This window comes from Dipodomys spectabilis, unplaced genomic scaffold (genome assembly GCF_019054845.1).
Source record: "Dipodomys spectabilis isolate Male_0828 unplaced genomic scaffold, ASM1905484v1 ptg000262l, whole genome shotgun sequence".
NCBI classification, from domain to species: domain Eukaryota; kingdom Metazoa; phylum Chordata; class Mammalia; order Rodentia; family Heteromyidae; genus Dipodomys; species Dipodomys spectabilis.
The window spans coordinates 11,981-29,633 of NW_024870939.1; the positions used below are offsets into that span (position 1 = coordinate 11,981).

General features: G+C 44.0%; 1 non-coding gene across 1 annotated transcript; it reads left to right on the forward strand.

The window, feature by feature from the left end:
• Positions 1-3,546: 3,546 nt before the first annotated feature.
• Positions 3,547-3,653, forward strand: LOC122125230. The gene has a single exon (XR_006150733.1). It is a non-coding gene; the product is annotated as a U6 spliceosomal RNA (small nuclear RNA).
• The last annotated feature ends 14,000 nt before the right edge of the window (positions 3,654-17,653 follow it).

Sequence of the window (17,653 nt, forward strand, 5' to 3'; positions counted from 1 at the left end):
TCTGTTTTTTTTTTTTTTTGGTCAGTTATGGGGCTTGAATTCAGGGTCTAGGCTCTTCAGCTCAAGGCTAGAGCTCTACCATTTGAGCCACAGTGCAACTTCTGTTTTTCTGGTGGTTTGTTGGAGATATGATCTCACAGACTTTCATTCTCAGGCTGGTTTTGAACCTCCATCCTCAGATCTTAGCCTCGTGAGTAGCTAGGATTACAGGCATGAGCCACTGGCGCCCAGCCCCTGAGACTCTTATCTCCAATTAACTACTCAAAAACTGGAAATGCACTGTGGTTCAAAGTGGTAGAGTGGTAGCCTTGAGCAAAAAAGCTCAGGGACAGCACCCAGGCCCTTAATTCAAGCCATACAACCAACAAAAAAAAAAAAAGGTTCCCAACCTTCTTGACTGATAATAGCCTCAGCAGAGTGGTTTTTTTTTTTTTTTTTTTTTTTTTTTATTGTTTTTCAGTTTGTAACAATAGTTTAGTTTTACATGACTTACAGAAACAAATGTGTGTGTGTGTGTGTGTGTGTGTGTGTGTGTGTGTGTGTGTGTGTGTTTCTATATAGTGGGGCTTCTCAGGGCCTGGGTGCTGTCCCTGAGCTTTTTTCACTCAAGGCTGTCATGTTAACACTTAAGCCCACAGATCCACTTCTGGCTTATTGGAAGTTAATTGATGATAAGAGTCTCACAGACTTTCCTAATTCTGGATGGGTTCTAATTGTGATCTTCAGATCTCAGACTTCTGAGTATTTAAGATTACAGGCGTGAGAAACCAGTGCCTAGTTACATTTAACTTCTGGATTCAAGCTATACACATGTACACACACATTTCTTGAAAAATTTTTTCAATACTTTACTTTTATCAGCACATTTTTCATTCTATTCTGTTCTGTTTTGCTTCATCCTACAGAAGATCCTAGACTGATTTTGTGATCTACTGTTTTAGGACTTGGTCACTGCATAACAATAACCTCAAAATTCAATATTTTAAAGCAACAGTAATCACTTTATTATCTTTTATGTTTCTTGTGAGGTAGAAATTTGAAAAGTGTTCAATAGGGCTGTTTTGACTTAAGTGTCTCATGATGATAGCCAGTGGAAGTTGAGTTGGCTGTCTCTCAACATGAAGTCCCTCTGAGTAGCCTCTCTGCTTGGGCTGATTTGGGCCCTTTCCTAGCATGAAATAATGAAGATGCCTCAGTATACCAAAGGAGGAACCAGCCTAGTTACACTTCTCTACAATCACAACACTCAAAAGTCAGAGATTGCATGGCAAGTCCTGTTGTAAGATGAGAGGGGAGATATTGAAGAAAACACCAGCCGCCACACCCACCCAAGGCACCATTGCAAATTGAAAATACTCCCCTAGAGGGCACTGTAGTCATGAAACGTTGGATCCACTTGCAGAGGGAATGGTTTGGAGGGATAGGGAGAGGGTTGAGAAGAAAGAAAAGAACTTTTAGAACTGATCATTCTTTCTGTGGCATAGAATTGTGATGATAAGATGAGCATCAGTGGCTCACGCCTGTAATCCTAGCTACTCAGGAGGCTGAGATCTGAGGATTGCGGTTCAAAGCCAGCTGGGGCAGGAAAATCTGTGACTCTTACCTCCAATTAACCACCAGAAAACTGGAAGTGGTGCTATGGCTCAAGTGGTAAGCACTAGCCTTCCGCTGAAGAACTGAAGGACAGCCAGCACCCAGGCCTAGAGTTCAAGCCTCAGGACTGGAAAAAAAATTGTGATGATAGTGATGGGGTATTTTTTTTTTTGGGGTCCGGTCATGGGGCCTGAACTCTGGGCCTGGGTGCTGTCCCTCAGCTCTTCAGCTCAAGGCTAGTGCTCTACCACTTGAGCCACAAAGCCACTTCCAGCTTTTTTCTTTTTGCTTATGTGGTACTGAGGAATTGAACCCAGGGCCTCATGCATGTAAGGCAAGCGCTCTACCACTAAGCCACCTTCCCAGCCCGGTGATGGGGTATTTGACCTTGAGGATGTCCTCAGGTGAGGGAACCTAGCACACACAAGGCGGGAGGGCTGGTGACCTGCTTACAGGATTAAGTTTTTATGCAAGCCTCTAGTGCCTAACAGAAGACCTTACACATGGATCTGCTTTAGAAGCTAAGCAGACACCCCTGGGGGTCACCAGGAAGAAGTCTAAGCTTTGGGGGGGGGGATGCTGTGCCTTTCATTTTTTTAAAAAAAGATTATCTTTAAGTAGTTATGCAATACATCTCATATTCTTTTTTTAAAATATGTTTACATATGCTTACAGTATACAGTTTGCAATGAACCGTGTTTGGCTCCACATTTTCAGTGCACAGACACTTGCAGCGATGATTTGAGAAGTGTCTGTGGATGAACTTGTCTAGGGAGAGTGTATAAAATCAAAGGAAAAGGAGCTCAAGGAGAGAAAACTGAGAGCTTTTAATGTTTGAAAAGAGAAGAGAGAGAGAGAGAGGGAGAGGGAGAGGGAGAAAGAGAGAGAAAGAAAGAGAGAGAGAGAGGAGGAAGATAATGAGGAGGACAAGAGTAACTTTTTGTTGTTGTTTTTTTGTGTCAGTTCTAGGGCTTGAATTTAGGGCCTGGAGCTGTTCCTTAGCTTTTTTGCTCAAGACTGATGTTTTACTACTTGAACTACAGAGTCACTTCTGGCTTTGGGTAGTTACTTAGAGATAGGAGTCTTGCCGGGCGCCAGTGGCTCACGCCCATAGTCCTAGCTTCTCAGGAGGCTGAGATCTGAGGATCGTGGTTCAAAGCCAGCCCAGGCAGGAAACTCTGTGAGACTTTTACCTCCAATAAACCACTAGAAAACCGGAAGTGGCACTGTGGCTCAAGCGGTAGAGTGCTCGCCTTGAGCTGAAGAGCACAGGGATAGCGCCCAAGCCCCATGACCCACTGAAAAAAAAAAAAGAGTCTTATGGACTTTTCTGCCTAGGTTAGCTTTGAATTGTGAACCTACAATCTCAGCCTCCTGAATAGCTAGGATTATAGGTGTGAGCCACCAGTACCTGGCTGGAATGTTATTCTCAAAAATCTTTGTGTCACTCATCACTGGAGATTCTTGTTGGTGTCTTTATGGACAGTTGATCTCAGTCTGAAGTCTTTCATCTCCTCTTTTCTTCTGTTCCTTCTTTTCCCCCACCCTCACTCCACCCTCACTCTCTGGAAAGCATTTAGGAACTTCAAAATCTATCTTACATTTCAATTTACTGTGAAAAGCATCACTGATACTGAATAAAATAACAATCATAGACTAATTAGAAGCTTTCTTTCTCTCTTTTTTAAAGATGATAGAAAAGTTTAATAGAAGAGAAACATGAAAGAGAAAGGGAGCATGTGTCATGGGGAAGATGGAAGTTTGGCCTGTATCTGCCATCTTGGCCATCTTCATTCATATCCCATTAAAAAAATATATATTATTGAAGCATTAGTAACAATTGTGAAGACCTGGAGAGTCACTCCAAGAATGCATCAATGGATGAATAATCTTAAAAATAGATGTATATATATTTATGCAGGAATATTGTTCAGCTATAAAAAGATGAAAGCTGTGCTCGCTTTGGCAGCACATATACTAAAATTGGAACGATACAGAGAAGATTAGCATGGCCCCTGCGCAAGGATGACACGCAAATTCGTGAAGTGTTCCATATTTTTGTATTTAAGTGTTTTTTTTCTTTCATGCGATTGTTTCTAATGCATTCATAAGATCATTTCTTTGTTGCTTTGTATGTCCCTCCCCCATAGTATAACCCCTGCTTTCACTGTATTTGATGTCGGTATAATTTGTGGAGGGGAAGGGGAAAAACAAGTCGTTTAAATAAGGATACAGGTGGACCCGTTGCAACAATGAGAAGTACAAGTTGTCATGTCGAAAACAAACTTTACAACTTTGGTTGGGGGGGGGGAGGATTGGGGGAGTGGGGGGAGGATGGGAAGGGATGGGAAGGGTAAACAAAGGAGGAGGCTACAATGCTTGATAAGAAATGTACTCATTATCTTGCCCATGTAATTGTAACCCCTCTGTACAATATTTTCACAAAAAAAAAGATGAAAGCTTGCCATTTGTGACAGCACAGATGAATCTGGAGGACCTTATATTAAGTAAAATATATAAGGTACAAAAGGATGAATACTCTACAGTCTCATTAATATTGAAATGTATAAAAATTTATTACATAGAAGTAGAGAAAACAGTGGTTGTCAGAGGTTGAGATTTTTTTTTTTGTCAGTTGTGGTGCTTGAACTCTGGGGCTGGGTGCTGTCCCTGAGCTCTTCAGTGCTAGAGCACTCGAGCCACAGTGCCACTTCTGGATTTCTGGTGATTTATTGGAGATAAGAGTCTCACAGACTTTTCTGCCCCAGCTGGCTTTGAACCATGATCCTCAGATCTCAGCCTCCTCAGTAGCTAGGATTACAGGCAAGAAATTTTTTTAAAGGTAAGATTCAAATTTAAATAAGTGGACTTTGAATCACTTCTTAGCCTTTTGGCTAAGATTAAGTGTAGTCAGTTCTTAGCAGTTTAATTAAGCAGGCTTTGAGAATAGCACATTATTCTCTGTAAGGGGAGTGGGCCTCACTGGTCAGTTGATGTTCTTAAGAGAAAAGATGGATATCTCTCAAGGAGAAAGGAATTATATATTCAGAAGAAAGATTGCTTTTGGACTTAGGACCACATCTTCAATTCCTGCTAGGTGTTCCAGATTGCTGGCTGTCACAACAGACTTTTGAATAGCCAGCCCCCACAACTGCGTGAAGCACTTCCTTCAACTCATGTTTTCTTCACATGCTCATTCCTAGATCTAGAGGGGACATGGGCATGGTGGTAGGCACCAGAACTAAGATCCATGTGAACAAGAAGCAGGAGTGGGCAGGAATATACCAGGATGGACAGAGGAGCCTTGGAAGCTGAAAGAGAGAGAGAAGGAGGCCACTGGGAATTTAAAAAAATAGCTTTATTGAGCTTTGTGGCCATCACTACAATCCATCTCTCTTGACTTTGTTTCTCTTTTGGAGGTGGTGATGAGCTGCTAAAAGCAGCAGACAGGTTTTCTTTGAGTTCTGAGGCCAGGAGTCAGACATAAGAGGACGATGGGGTTGGTTCCCTCCTGGGGCCTTGAGGGAGACTGTTCCACATTTCTGTGGTTAGGACAGGCCTTAGCATCCTTGGCTTGTGGCTGCATCACTGCCTCCTATGGCATTCTCTCTGTGTGTCTCTATGTCTTCTTTCTATAATGACACTGTCACTGGACTTGGAGTCCACCCTCCTGCAATGCTAGGCATTAGTGTTCCCAGTTTGCAGGTTGAGAAAGTAGAGCTCAAGGTGGTTGAGTGACTTCCTCATAGCTCCACTACACCAAGTATAGAATTTAGGAAATGTTCCTAGGAATGTGTCACTCAGACCCCGAGAGGCCTGGCAGGAGTATGTGAGGTATGGAGAAACCAAAGACTTCAGGTAGAAGGCGAGAAGGGCTTGTTTCTGCAAAATGGTCTTGCTTTATTAAGTTGTTTTTATTGTTATTATCAAGATGATGGACAGAGGGGTGACAGGCAAGTGAGGTACCGAGTACATTTCTTTGTGGACCATGTCGCCTCTTCCCTCGCTCTTTCCCAGTTTTTCTCTCTGTCTTGCTTTATTTTAATCAGTTATTTCATTTCAGGGAGGAAGGCTCACTCTACTCTTTTTTTGCTCTGGAAAGGTCAGCAGGTGAGTCAGGCATCTGGTGTGGGGGGAATGTATGCTTTTTCATGAATTTAAGCTCCACAGGGTGAAATGGATCTGATGGCTTCACAGAGAGGGATGAGCTCATGGATGGTGACAAGAGCAGCCCTCTGTCCTAAGGCCTTCTCTTCTCCACATGCTGGAAGCAGTGGGATGGGAGCTCTCAAATGTCATGGAAGCCTGCAAAATGCTGACTCCCAGATGCCAGGCATAACTGGGGCTGGCTGAGAACGTGGAGGACAGGGCCACACCATCATCTGCTAAGAATGCCTTGTTCTGCAGCTTACCCTGAACACAATGGTAAACTGGAGGTGGGGTGGGGGCAGCCAACTGGGTGTGTCTCTGAAAACTCATGCTTTTTTGGAGGGAGGTAGAGAGGGCATTAATTAGGAGAAAAACGTGTGTGGTGTGTGTGTGTGTGTGTGTGTGTGTGTGTGTGTGTTGGTGGATGGCTAGGATACCAAGAAGCAAGAATACAAAACTCCCCCAACAAAAGAAAGCAGAACAAAACAAAACAAAACAAATACCCAAACAAAGAAAGGGAAGTGGGCAGCATTTGTTTGGCACCATTGTGATAGTCCCTGCCTAAAAAGAAGCATTGAAATGGTCATGGGAAAATTCAGCACTTGGTTCAGTGTTTTCTGTTCTGAATCACAAGCAGTGGGTGGGCGCCGTGACCTTTGTGGAGTCAAGGTGAGCCTCTGGTGGAGCCAGAGAAACTCTGCTGGAGCCAATGGTGCCAGGATCACTGGTGGGCAGGAGAGCGGCTCATGACCCGGTGGGCATGCTCTGAGCTGACCCTTGACCCTTTCCAAAATGGTTCAAAAGAAGAGCTCCAGAGGTGAGGTAGTTGAGGTGGGATTGGAGGTTATTTATTTATTTTTTTTTTAAATTTTATTTTATTTTATTTGAGAACATACTGTACAGAGGGGTTACAATTACATGGGCAGGATAATGCATACATTTCTTACCAAGCATTGCAGCCTCCTCCTTTGTTTACCCTTCACCTCCCTTCCCAGCCTCCCCCCTCCCCCCCACCCAATCATACCCCCCCTCCTCCCCCCCCCCACACCGACATTGTAAAGCTGGTTTTGACATGACATTTTGTACTCCTCATTGTTGCAACAGGTCCACCTGAATCCTTAAACGACTTGTTTGTCCCCATCTCCTCCACATGTTATACTGACGTCAAATATAGTGAAAGCGAGGGTTACACTGTGGGGGAGGGACATACAAAGCAACAAAGAAATAATCTTATAAATGCATTAGAAACACATGCATGAAAGAAACAAAAACATTAAAATACATATTTGAGGGTTCGTTTTCCTAACATCACATTCTCTGACTTTTTCCGCTTGACTCATACCTATACTAGATACTGCAAATAAGGGAAACCATGGGACCTATGTTTCTTTGGGCCTGGCTTACTTCACTTAATATAATTTTTTCCAAGCCTTTCCATTTGATTGGAGGTTATTTTATTTACTTCATTGTGTGTTTTTCCAAATTTTCCTTCGGAGGTATGTATACACATCTTATTAAAATAAATCATACCACTAATGAATTGCTGTATTCTTTCTATTTTATGGCAAGAGTACATTAGGTCCCCTTGACAATCACTCCTATTGGGGCTTATTCTGTGCATTAGCATGCATTTCTAGAAAACCTAGATGAGAATTATTTCATATGACTGGCTTTTTTTTTTTTTTGTCGGTTATGGAGTTTGAACTCTGGGCCTGGGCACTGTACCTCAGCTCTTCAGCTCAAGACAAGCACTCTTCTACTTGAGCCACAGTGCTACTTCCAGTTTTCTTGAGGTTAATTGGAGGTAAGAGTCTCATGAACTTTCCTGCCCAGCCTGGTTTTGAATGGAGATCCTCAGATCTCAGCCTCCCGAGTAGCTAGGATTACATGTGTGAGGCACCAGTGCCCAGCACGAGTGGCTTTTTAAGAATCCTAAATAACATTGGACCATTTGGCTCTTCCAATAACTTGCATTTTTCCTTCAATATGTCATGTTGGACACCCGGATCTTTTCCCTCCCTTCCTCCCTCCCTCCCTTCCTCCCTCCCTTCCTCCCTCCTTCCCTCCTTCCCTCCCTCACTCCCTCCCTCCCTCCCTCTCTCCCTTCCTTCTCTCTTTCCCCTTCCTTCCTTCCTTCCTTCCTTTCTTTTGTTTTTTTCTTTCTTTCTTTCTGAGGGGTTTCAATTCAGGGACTCAGCTTTGCTAAGTAGGAGCTCTACCACTGAGCCACATCTTCAGCCCTTTGTTTGGCTAGTTATTTTTGAGATAAGGTCTAATTTTTGCTGGGGCATGTGCCTGGACTACAATTTACTTATTTTTAGGTTCCCTGTCATTGCTGGGATGGTAGGCACACACCATCTTGCTTAGCTCCTTCGATTAAGATGGAACCTTGGAGACTTTTCTGCCCATGCTGGCCTGGAACCATGATCCTTATGACTTCAGCCTCCCATGTGGCTAGGATAACAGGTGTGCACCACAAATCCTGGTATCAATTTTTGAAAAGGAGTCTTGCATGTATGTTCAGGCTGGCCTCCTATTCTAGGCCTCCCAAGTAGCTAAGATTACAGGTGTGGACCACCATTGCCCAGCAACATGACTGTCTCTTATTTTGATGTGTTTGCCTTACCTGACACAGGGAATCTCAGAAGTTTGGATCTGAAGCCTAAAACTCCAGTTTTAGCTTGAATCTCAAAGGAGAAAAGTAATTGAGAAAACATAGGCGTAATCTAGAAAGGTGGCGAGCAAATGCTGCATTTTGAGCTTTGCTAATGGGAGGAGGATAGAGGTGCATGCCAGCTCTGGTCCTGACTTTCTCTTGGAGGAGGGAGGGTAGCCTCTTAATGAATCAAAGATCTTACATATTATAAGACCAGAAAATGTTGACCTGTCTTAGTTCACCCAGAATGGGACAAGATAAGGTCTACTAACAGTTCATCCAAAATATCTTCCCTCTGTGAAAGACTTGGACAAGGGCAGTTATTGTTGCCACATGCCTTAGAAGAGGTCACCTCAATATGAAATACTTTTTGCCTCAGATCCAAACATCATGCATTCCTCCTCTCTCCCTCTTCCTCCTCCCCCCTTCCTCCTCTTCCCCCTTCCTCCTCCCCCTTCCTCCTCCCCCCTTCTCCTCCTCCTCCCCTTTCTCCTCCTCCTCCCCCCTCCCCCTCCCCCTCCTCCTCCTCCTCCTCCTCCTCCTCCTCCTCCTCCACCTCCTCCTCCTCCTCCTCTCTTCTTCTTCTTCTTCTTCTTCTTCTTCTTCTTCTTCTTCTTCTTCTTCTTCTTCTTCTTCTTCTTCTTCTTCTTCTTCTTCTTCTTCTTCTTCTTCTTCTTCTTCTTCTTCTTCTTCTTCTTCTTCTTCTTCTTCCCTTTCTTGTTCATGGGACTGGTACTCTCCCATTTGGGCCATGTCTTCAGCCAGGCTTTTCACTGGTTAATTGGAGATGGAGTCTTTTTTTTTTTTTTTTTGCCAATCCTGAGGCTTGGAATCAGGGCCTGGGCATTGGCTCTGAGCCTCTCTGTGCTCAAGGCTAGCACTCTCCCACTTAAGCCACAGCACCACTTTTGGCCTTTTTTCTTATGTGTTACTGAGGAATTGAATCCATGGCTTCATGCTGCTAGGCAAGCACTCTACCACTAAGCCACATTCCCAGCCCAGAGGAAGGGTCTTAGGGACTTTTTTTTTTTTTTTTTTTTGCCTGAGCTAGCTTTGAATTGGAGTAGCTAGAATTACAGGCATGAACTACCAGTGCCTAGATTCCTCTTCCTCCTCCTCCTCCTTCTATAAACCGAAAACAGAGGATTTTTTTTTTTTTTTTTTTTTTGGTCAGTAGTAGGGCTTGAACTCCAGGCCTGGGTGCTGTTCCTGAGCTATTCAGCTAAAGGTGAGTGCTCTACTACTTGAGCCACAGCCTTCTTCCAGTTTTTTGTGGTTAATTAGAGATAAGAGTCTCACAGACTTTCCTTACCTGGTCTGGCTTTGAACCTTGATCCTCAGATCTGAGCCTCTTGAGGAGCTAGGATTACAGGCATGAGCCACCGGCACCTGGCTGAGAATTCTTTCTTGGTGTGTTTGCATTCTGGCTATGCCATCTGTTAATTGTGAAACTTTGGGCAAATATTTTACTTCCCAGTGCCTCAATTTCCTTATATGTAAAATAGAGATTAAAGTTAGTAACTACCTATTAAGGAGATTAATGACTAGCAAGTGCCTAGAAAAGTGCTGGGTATCTAAAAGTTTCTATCACTATTTGGGTGTTTAGAAGGTTACACATGTAAGCCTCCTGGGTTTTTGTGCTGATTTTAACTCCCAGTGCCTCTGACTGTGACTATGAGGTAGGTACTGTTATTCCTCCTTCCCGCTCCCCGCCCCCAACCACTTGACTGTGTTAGATCCTTCTACATGACTCAGCCTGGGGGTGGGAGTGGGGCGTCTTGGGAGAAGGCTGGATTGGGACAGTGATTTATTACAGGCAGCTCACATAGACTCAACAGGAATCAATTATTAAAATTTCAGGATTTTGTGAAGCAATTTTTAAACATCACCAAATTAATTTGTATAAATTTATAATTAATAAATTATGTTTCATAAAGGGAATAACTATGAAACCATCATTTCTTAGTTCTTTTACCACATGCTTACAGTTCATTGTGTTTCTGAGGTTTTGTACATATACTCTACTGGGTGGACATGCTATGGAATGCTGTATTACCAAACCATGTTTCAGATTCTTCCCATAGTGATTTTATATTGGTATTTTGAAAATTGGCCATGGTGGAAGTCTTTATACATGGAACTTGGCAAAAGCTACAAGAGCAATATTAGTTTTTTATTTTATTTTATTTTTTTTTGGGTCCGGTCGTGGGGCCTGAACTCTGGGCCTGGGCTGTCCCTCAGCTCTTCAGCTCAAGGCTAGTACTCTACCACTTGAGCCACGGCACCACTTCCGGCTTTTTTCTTTTTGCTTATGTGGTGCTGAAGAATCGAACCCAGGGCCTCAGGCATGCAAGGCAAGTGCTCTACCACTGAGCCACCTTCCCAGCCCCAAAAGCAATATTAGTTTGTTGTTTTGTTAATGCTCTGGAGTTAAAGGAATGCAAAAATGTTAATAATGAAAATTAAACTTACACATATATCATATCTGTTGTTCCCACCTTGTGAAATTAACATACAACTTTGAGGAAATATTCTAGTCCTATAATAGTCACATTACTGTACAGCTAATGCCAGTCAACATTCATGTTGGAGCTACACTTGTTTATCAGCTAAACTTGGGTTTGTTAATCTAAACTCAGTGAAAGCTCTCTGAAGTCTATTGATTCATTAGTTATGGGATTTATAATCAAGACTATTGTATATTACTGCTTGTAAGATGCCAACATCATATTAATGCTGTCTATATTAATAAAATTTATATGCAAATACACTACCCCATGCACACAGATTGTTAAACATTTAGCAGCCCAACACTGAGTTGGAGAAAGCAAGAGATCCAGACCTTGATGGTGCCTTTATGGATACTTGGCCACAGGAAATATGAAGCCTCTAGCACTCAATAAAACAAAGTTGCAGACTTCCTTGTGGGTTCTTCAATTACCTTAATCTCCTTCTCTCACTTTCATTTGGTTCCCATGGTCTCCCTCCAGCTGCCTTTGGCTCAGACCCTACCACTCAGCCAGCACCTCTGGATGCTGAAATCTTCTGGAAATGCTGCCTAATGGTGCATTTCTGGGGGACCCAAGCCTGCAAGATTGTTCAATATCTCAGCCTTCTGTTTGTCTGTGGGAAAGAAATAATTCACCTTCCTCAAGAGAGTTTTACTTTCTTGTAGGTAACACTGCAATTAGCGACAGCTAAAATGTACTATATTTATATTACTAATGGAAATGGATTCTGTGTAAAGATTAACGTTACTCTGGGAAGTTGCTCTGCTGGGAACTTTATAGTTCTTGGGTGTTCACTATGATGGGAATCATGAAGCAATGAAAGCTCAGAAAGGCTGAATAGCTCAGGGTCACATGACCAGTTAAGATCGGTGGATCTTCTATTTGAGTCCTAAATCTGTCTAACTTCAAAGACAATTATACAAAATGATTTTTTTTGTGTTGTGTATGGGTTCTAATCTTGCCAAAGATGTAGAAGAGAAGTTAATTAATTAACCAACATTTTAAAATAGAACATCACAAATATAATACCTGAAGAGAAGGCAAACTAGACTGTTTGAACACGTCTGAGAAAGTTCATTAAAAATATAATTAGATTATGTTCTGTAAATTAATCAGTCTTGACTGGGCAACTATTGGATGAAACAAAGCCAGCTTTATGGATTGTTTCCTGGGAGACTGGTTTTAAGGTGCAAACTGACAGTGATTGGTTCTGACAGGCTTGAGGTCTTCCTCTGAACTTCCTTATCTCAGTTCTGCTACACTCCTGGCCTCAACTAAGGCCCTCTTGGGAAAATAATACAAACATTCTGAATTTTGGCTAAGTTACTTTGCACTCAACTTTGTATAGATGTCCCAGGGCTTTGAGAGACCAGGATTGGCTAAAAGAATGACTAACTCCTTAATCTATTTCAAACAAAAATTATTTGGGGATGAAGGTAAAGATAATGGAAGACATTGCCTTACCAAATCCTTCTTTCCTACATTGATTCTCCCAGGCATTAGGAAGTTTGGTGATTCAAAGAGGAACAAGACCTATTTCCTGCCTTCAAGAAACTCACAGCTGTGAAGATACAATTAATGTATAATTAAATTGCAATTAATGTATCTTTGGGATCTAGCCCAAAGCTGCCTAGTAGGGCCTAGTAGGAAGGGCAGACACTGGAGACCAGTCAGTGGGGCTGATGTTTAAATTGGAGGATGGACCCCAAGAAGATTCAGGCAGAAATTGATTGACAACTAGACTTATTTCCCAGGGTAGGAAATAGACAGAACCCATGGTAGGGAGTCTGGAATAAATCTTGCCACTGATTTCTAATGGTGGCAGGCTCTCAAAGGGATGATTTAGTGGTCTGGCTCTCAGGTTTGAAGAGGGGTCCATGAAATTAAAACAAGGGTCACCAAAGTGGCCATTGCCATATAGGTCCAGAGTGTGGAACATACCAAAGCAAGGTAGAAGCCCTGGGTTGAGCATCTGAGCTTAATATGTTGGGTCCAGGCGATTTTATGGATCATCTCATTTATTACTGCTGCATAATAAGCCACCTCAAGATTGAGCATCTTTTTTTTTCTAGTATTGGGGCTTGAACTCAGGACCTAATGTTCTCTTTTCTTGCTCATGGTTGGTACTTGGGCCATTCCTCCAGCTATGCTTTTTGCTGATTATTTTAGAGATGCAATCTTGCCAACTTTCTTGCCCAGGCTGGCTTTGAACTGTGATCCTCAGCATCTCAGCCTCTTGACTACCTAGAGTTTTAGGTGTGAACTACCAGCACCTTGCTAAGATGGGAACATTTATAATATTTTGGATTTTGTGAGTGGCCTTGCTGCTGTGAACAGATAGAAGGTGGCTAAAACTTCTGGAAGGGCAAAGCTGGTCCTCCAGGTAACTCTTTTTTTTTGGGTCTGGTCGTGGGACCTGAACTCTGGGCCTGGGCGCTGTCCCTCAGCTCTTCAGCTCAAGGCTAGCACTCTACCACTTGAGCCATAGCGCCACTTCCGGCTTTTTTCTTTTTTGCTTATGTGGTGCTGAGGAATCGAACCCAGGGCCTCAGGCATGCAAGGCAAGCGCTCTACCACTCAGCCACCTTCCCAGCCCCTCCAGGTAACTCTTATCTCAGAGTATACCCAGTAGAGAGCCACAGAGAGCAGGGATCTGCAAGGCCTCTTGAGGCCCAGGCTTTAGAAGAACTCACATGGAGTATTTCCTTGAAAATGTTAATGCTAGATTCAATGAGGTGGAGACTGAGACTCCACTTCTTGATGGGAGAACAGGTAACAACAGATTGCAAAAAGGGCCTGAGTTTTTAGTATAAAGACTTAACTATAGAGACTCAGGCATCTACTGAATGTTGTGTGGTTAGAAAATGGAGATTTTGGTCTGGGCATGAAATCCTTTATTAATCTTTGTGGACTAGAGGCAGATGGTGGTCTCAGATTGCCTGCTTGAAATCCAAACTTTCAAGTTGGCCCAGATGACAGAGGACCTGAGTGGAGGGATCGGTGCTTCCCTAAGTCTTGTGGTGGTGTCCCTTTGGCTTGTCCCCAGGCTGGCAGGATGATTCTCATTGCATTCTAGCTTCAAGAGCCTTTCCTCCTTCCCATATACAGGTTCTCTGTGGCTCAGTTAGAATTCAGAGGCAGTTCAGATTAGACTCTCATAGGCAGTCTCATCCTGGTGGGACAGGGAGGAAAAAGGAGGTTCTCTAGTTCCTCAGTGCAGAAAGTCTACCCCTGTTAGGTGTGTTCTGAGCTTTCCATCTTGTGGCAGGAAGTTCTGGTGGAGTAAAAGGGAGGGACAGTAGGATTGATGACGTGGGGTCTATGCTTTGGATATGGTTTGAATATAAAATGTCCCCCATAGGCTCAGGTATTGGGGGCTTGTCTGTTAGGAAGAGAAGAGTCTGTGCTTGAGCACATGAGACTAAGCCACCATGAATGGAAACATCAGAAACTATGAGCCAAAAATATGACTTCCCCTTCTCTTAAGTCATTATCTCAGGTATTTGGTCACAGTGACAGCAAAACCTGATGAACACAGGCCAAAGACAAGTCTGAAATGTCATAAAGAACCCCAGGCAGGGGCTGGGAAGGTGGCTCAGTGGTAGAGCGCTTGCCTTGCATGCATGAGGCCCTGGGTTCAATTCCTCAGCACCACATAAACAGAAAAAAACTGACGCTCAAGTGGTAGAGTGCTAGCTTTCAGCTGAAGAACTGAGGGACACTGAGCAGGCCCAGAGTTCAGGCCCCACGACTGACCAGAAAAAAAAAAAAAGAAGAACCCTGGGCCTGCTTCATACATTCAGAGGGGAAACTGGATGGGGGTAGGGGTGGGGGAGTGCTTTCCTCCAGCCAGGGCTGTGGGTTTGGCAAGTGGGTGGTTCCTGGGGGGTATAGAATGGCCAACGAAGGAAGTCTTCCTAGCTGCTGCTAATGTGGACTATGAACTCCCACTGCCACCAAGGCAAAGGGAGGGGCTGTACCTCCTGCCTTCCCTCATCCCAACAGTAGTCACAATGAACCCATGTGCCCTATTACACATTCCCTGCAGAGGGCATTTAATTTGCCTTAGGCTAAAGGTCCTGGTCTTTCCACAGCAAACATTGGCCCAGTTCTGCCAAGTTCTAGCTTTTTAGATGGAGAGGCTTTTAGTAAAAGTTTCTCCCCTGACCCCAGCCCTGCTTCCTCCAGGGACTGTGTGATCCAACCCAATAGTCCCCTAAGCCCTAAGGAAGGGCAGTGGAAGGCGCCAGAGCCAGTCCTGGTAATGCTCCTCCAGGGGTTTGAATGACACTTTTAGGTTGGGCCAATTGGCACCTCCTGTTTCAAGGAAAGGAGGCTTATTGTAGAAGGAGATCTAGCACCTTGGCACAGCCAGATGAAGAAGGAAGTATAAGTAAATCACACAGGGCAACTCAGCTTTCTCTTGTGATGCAAACTGGATTTGAAAATCCCAGGGAATGTGCTTGTGGGCACAGTGAGTTTCCTGAGACAGGCTGAATGCCAAGGTGCTGGCTGGGTGGGAGGGTGTGTGAGGTGTGGGGGTGCCTCCTCTGTGTAGTGGCATGGAGGAATGGAGGAATGCACAAGGAATACTTCTAAATCCCATGGCCACAGAAGGTCCTCTCCCCTGCTCCTGGGCTCCCCCCTCTTACCCCTCCCAATTGAGGCCTGAGGTTCAGGTCTCCTGATCTTTTTTTTGTGAGCAGAATCAGCAGGAACTGAATTTCCCAACATTTCTAAATCTACACTCAGTTTGTGAGCCCTACTTTTTAGCTTTGGCTAGGGTGGCCAGAACTTAGCTCAAGTGATAGTTCCTATTTGAGAAGACTGATCCCCTTCCTTCCTTCCTTCCTTCCTTCCTTCCTTCCTTCCTTCCTTCCTTCCTTCCTTCCTTCCTTCCTTCCTTCCTTCCTTCCTTCCTTCCTTCCTTCCTTCGTTTGGTTCTCTCGTTTGTTTCTTTCTCTCTCTCTCTCTTTCTTCTTGGTGCTGATCTTAGGGCTTGAATTCAGGACCAAGGTGCTTTCTCTCAGCTTTTTCGCTCAACGTTATTGCTTTACCACTTGGTCTACAGTTCCACTTCTGGCTTTTTAAAAATGCTGGTTAATAAAAATCTCATGGACTTTCCTGCCTGGGCTGGCTTTGAACCTTAGTCCTCGGATGTCAGCTTCCTGAATAGCTAGGATTACAGGTGTGAGTCACCAGCACCCAGCAAAGACTGGTCCTCTTGGCCCTTGTTTAAGGCTTGGCTAGGCTCCAGCTTGAGCATCCTCTGATGCCATTTCTCACTTCTAGTTAGGGCATTTCTTCTTTTTTATTGTAAAGTACTGTATGGAGGGGTTAGAGCATTTCTTTTAGTAGGGCCAGCCACAGTGCCAATGATTTAGGTTTTCCCTTGCCATGGAATGAAGGGTGACTGGTGAAGGGAAAGGCTAGAAATCCTAGTGAATGGACCAGGAGTGGAGATAACTGATGGGTAAGGTCAAATCATAGTCAAAAGTTGGCATCTAGAATGCTCTGTGAGGCCACCTTGACAGGACAGAATGGCAAGGGAGGGAAATGTGTGGAAGGGAGGCTTGGGTAGATAGGAGAGAGCTGCTAATAGGAGTCTAGGACTATCAGCCTCAACTCTCCCTGATTTGGGATTTAAGGAGTCTCTAGGAGAGAGTGCAAGGTGGGGCTTGAAGAAAGAAGGGATGATTGACAGACATCATGGCTGACGTGTAGGATGATACTCAGGACACAGCTAGTCTGGAGCCCTGGAATAGTTTTTATAGCATAAGCTAATTGTGCAAGGGGGCGTTTCACTGTGACATTTCCTCAGATGTATGCAATGTATCCTGATTAGCCTCATCCTCTGTCACTCCTTCCTCCCACTCCCCCTTCTTAAAATAATTTCAGCACATTTCAGTGTTCTATTTTCACACATGCAAAAAAAGCTACTTTGACCTTGGAATTCTTCTTGGGGGATTCTTCCCAGCAGGGCTTAGGAGCCCAGCTCCTGGGAAGGCCAGCCCTGGAGCAGGACAGCTGACTGGACAACTTGTTTCTGTAAGATTGCTGACATGGATATAAGCTTCCTTCAGCATTCTCAAGATCTGCAAAGATTGCTTATTGCACAGGTCAATTTGTAGTGCAACCTGAGAATGCTGTTAAATCACAAAGTTTACACCTTAAGTGAAACGATCCGTTGCTATGGTGGCTGAACTGTACCCTCACCCCACTGCTCTTGGCTGAGGAAATCAGCAATGTCATGAAGGGCATTGGAGGGATCCAGATAGTAGCATTTGTGATAACTATCATGTGATGACACTGCCGCTCTTTCCAGCCACACTCTGGTCATTTGATTATTTGCCTCCAACACAGCAGCCTTGTATTGCTTCAGGCTTCACACACTGGTCTCTTTCTCCCATGCCAGGGCTATGTCCCTGTCCTGCAGGATCCTCTCCCCTCCCCTGAATGGGAAAACCAGTTATTCTCATTCAACTTACCTGTCCATTGTCTGCATCCCAGAAAGCCTTGGGCTGGGCCAAGTTCTGCATTTCTTTTTCTGCACTCCTTAGGCCCTCAAGCCCACCGCAGTTATGTCACTTATTTAACATTTTTGTAACATAGTTCTGTGCACATGCAGTTTTCTCATTAAACTGCAGCATAAGCACCTGAGGCAGTGTGTAGTTTATTGTTATACTCCTGTTGCTGAGCATAGTGTATCTGATACATGGCAAGTGCTTAGTAAAGCATGTCAGTT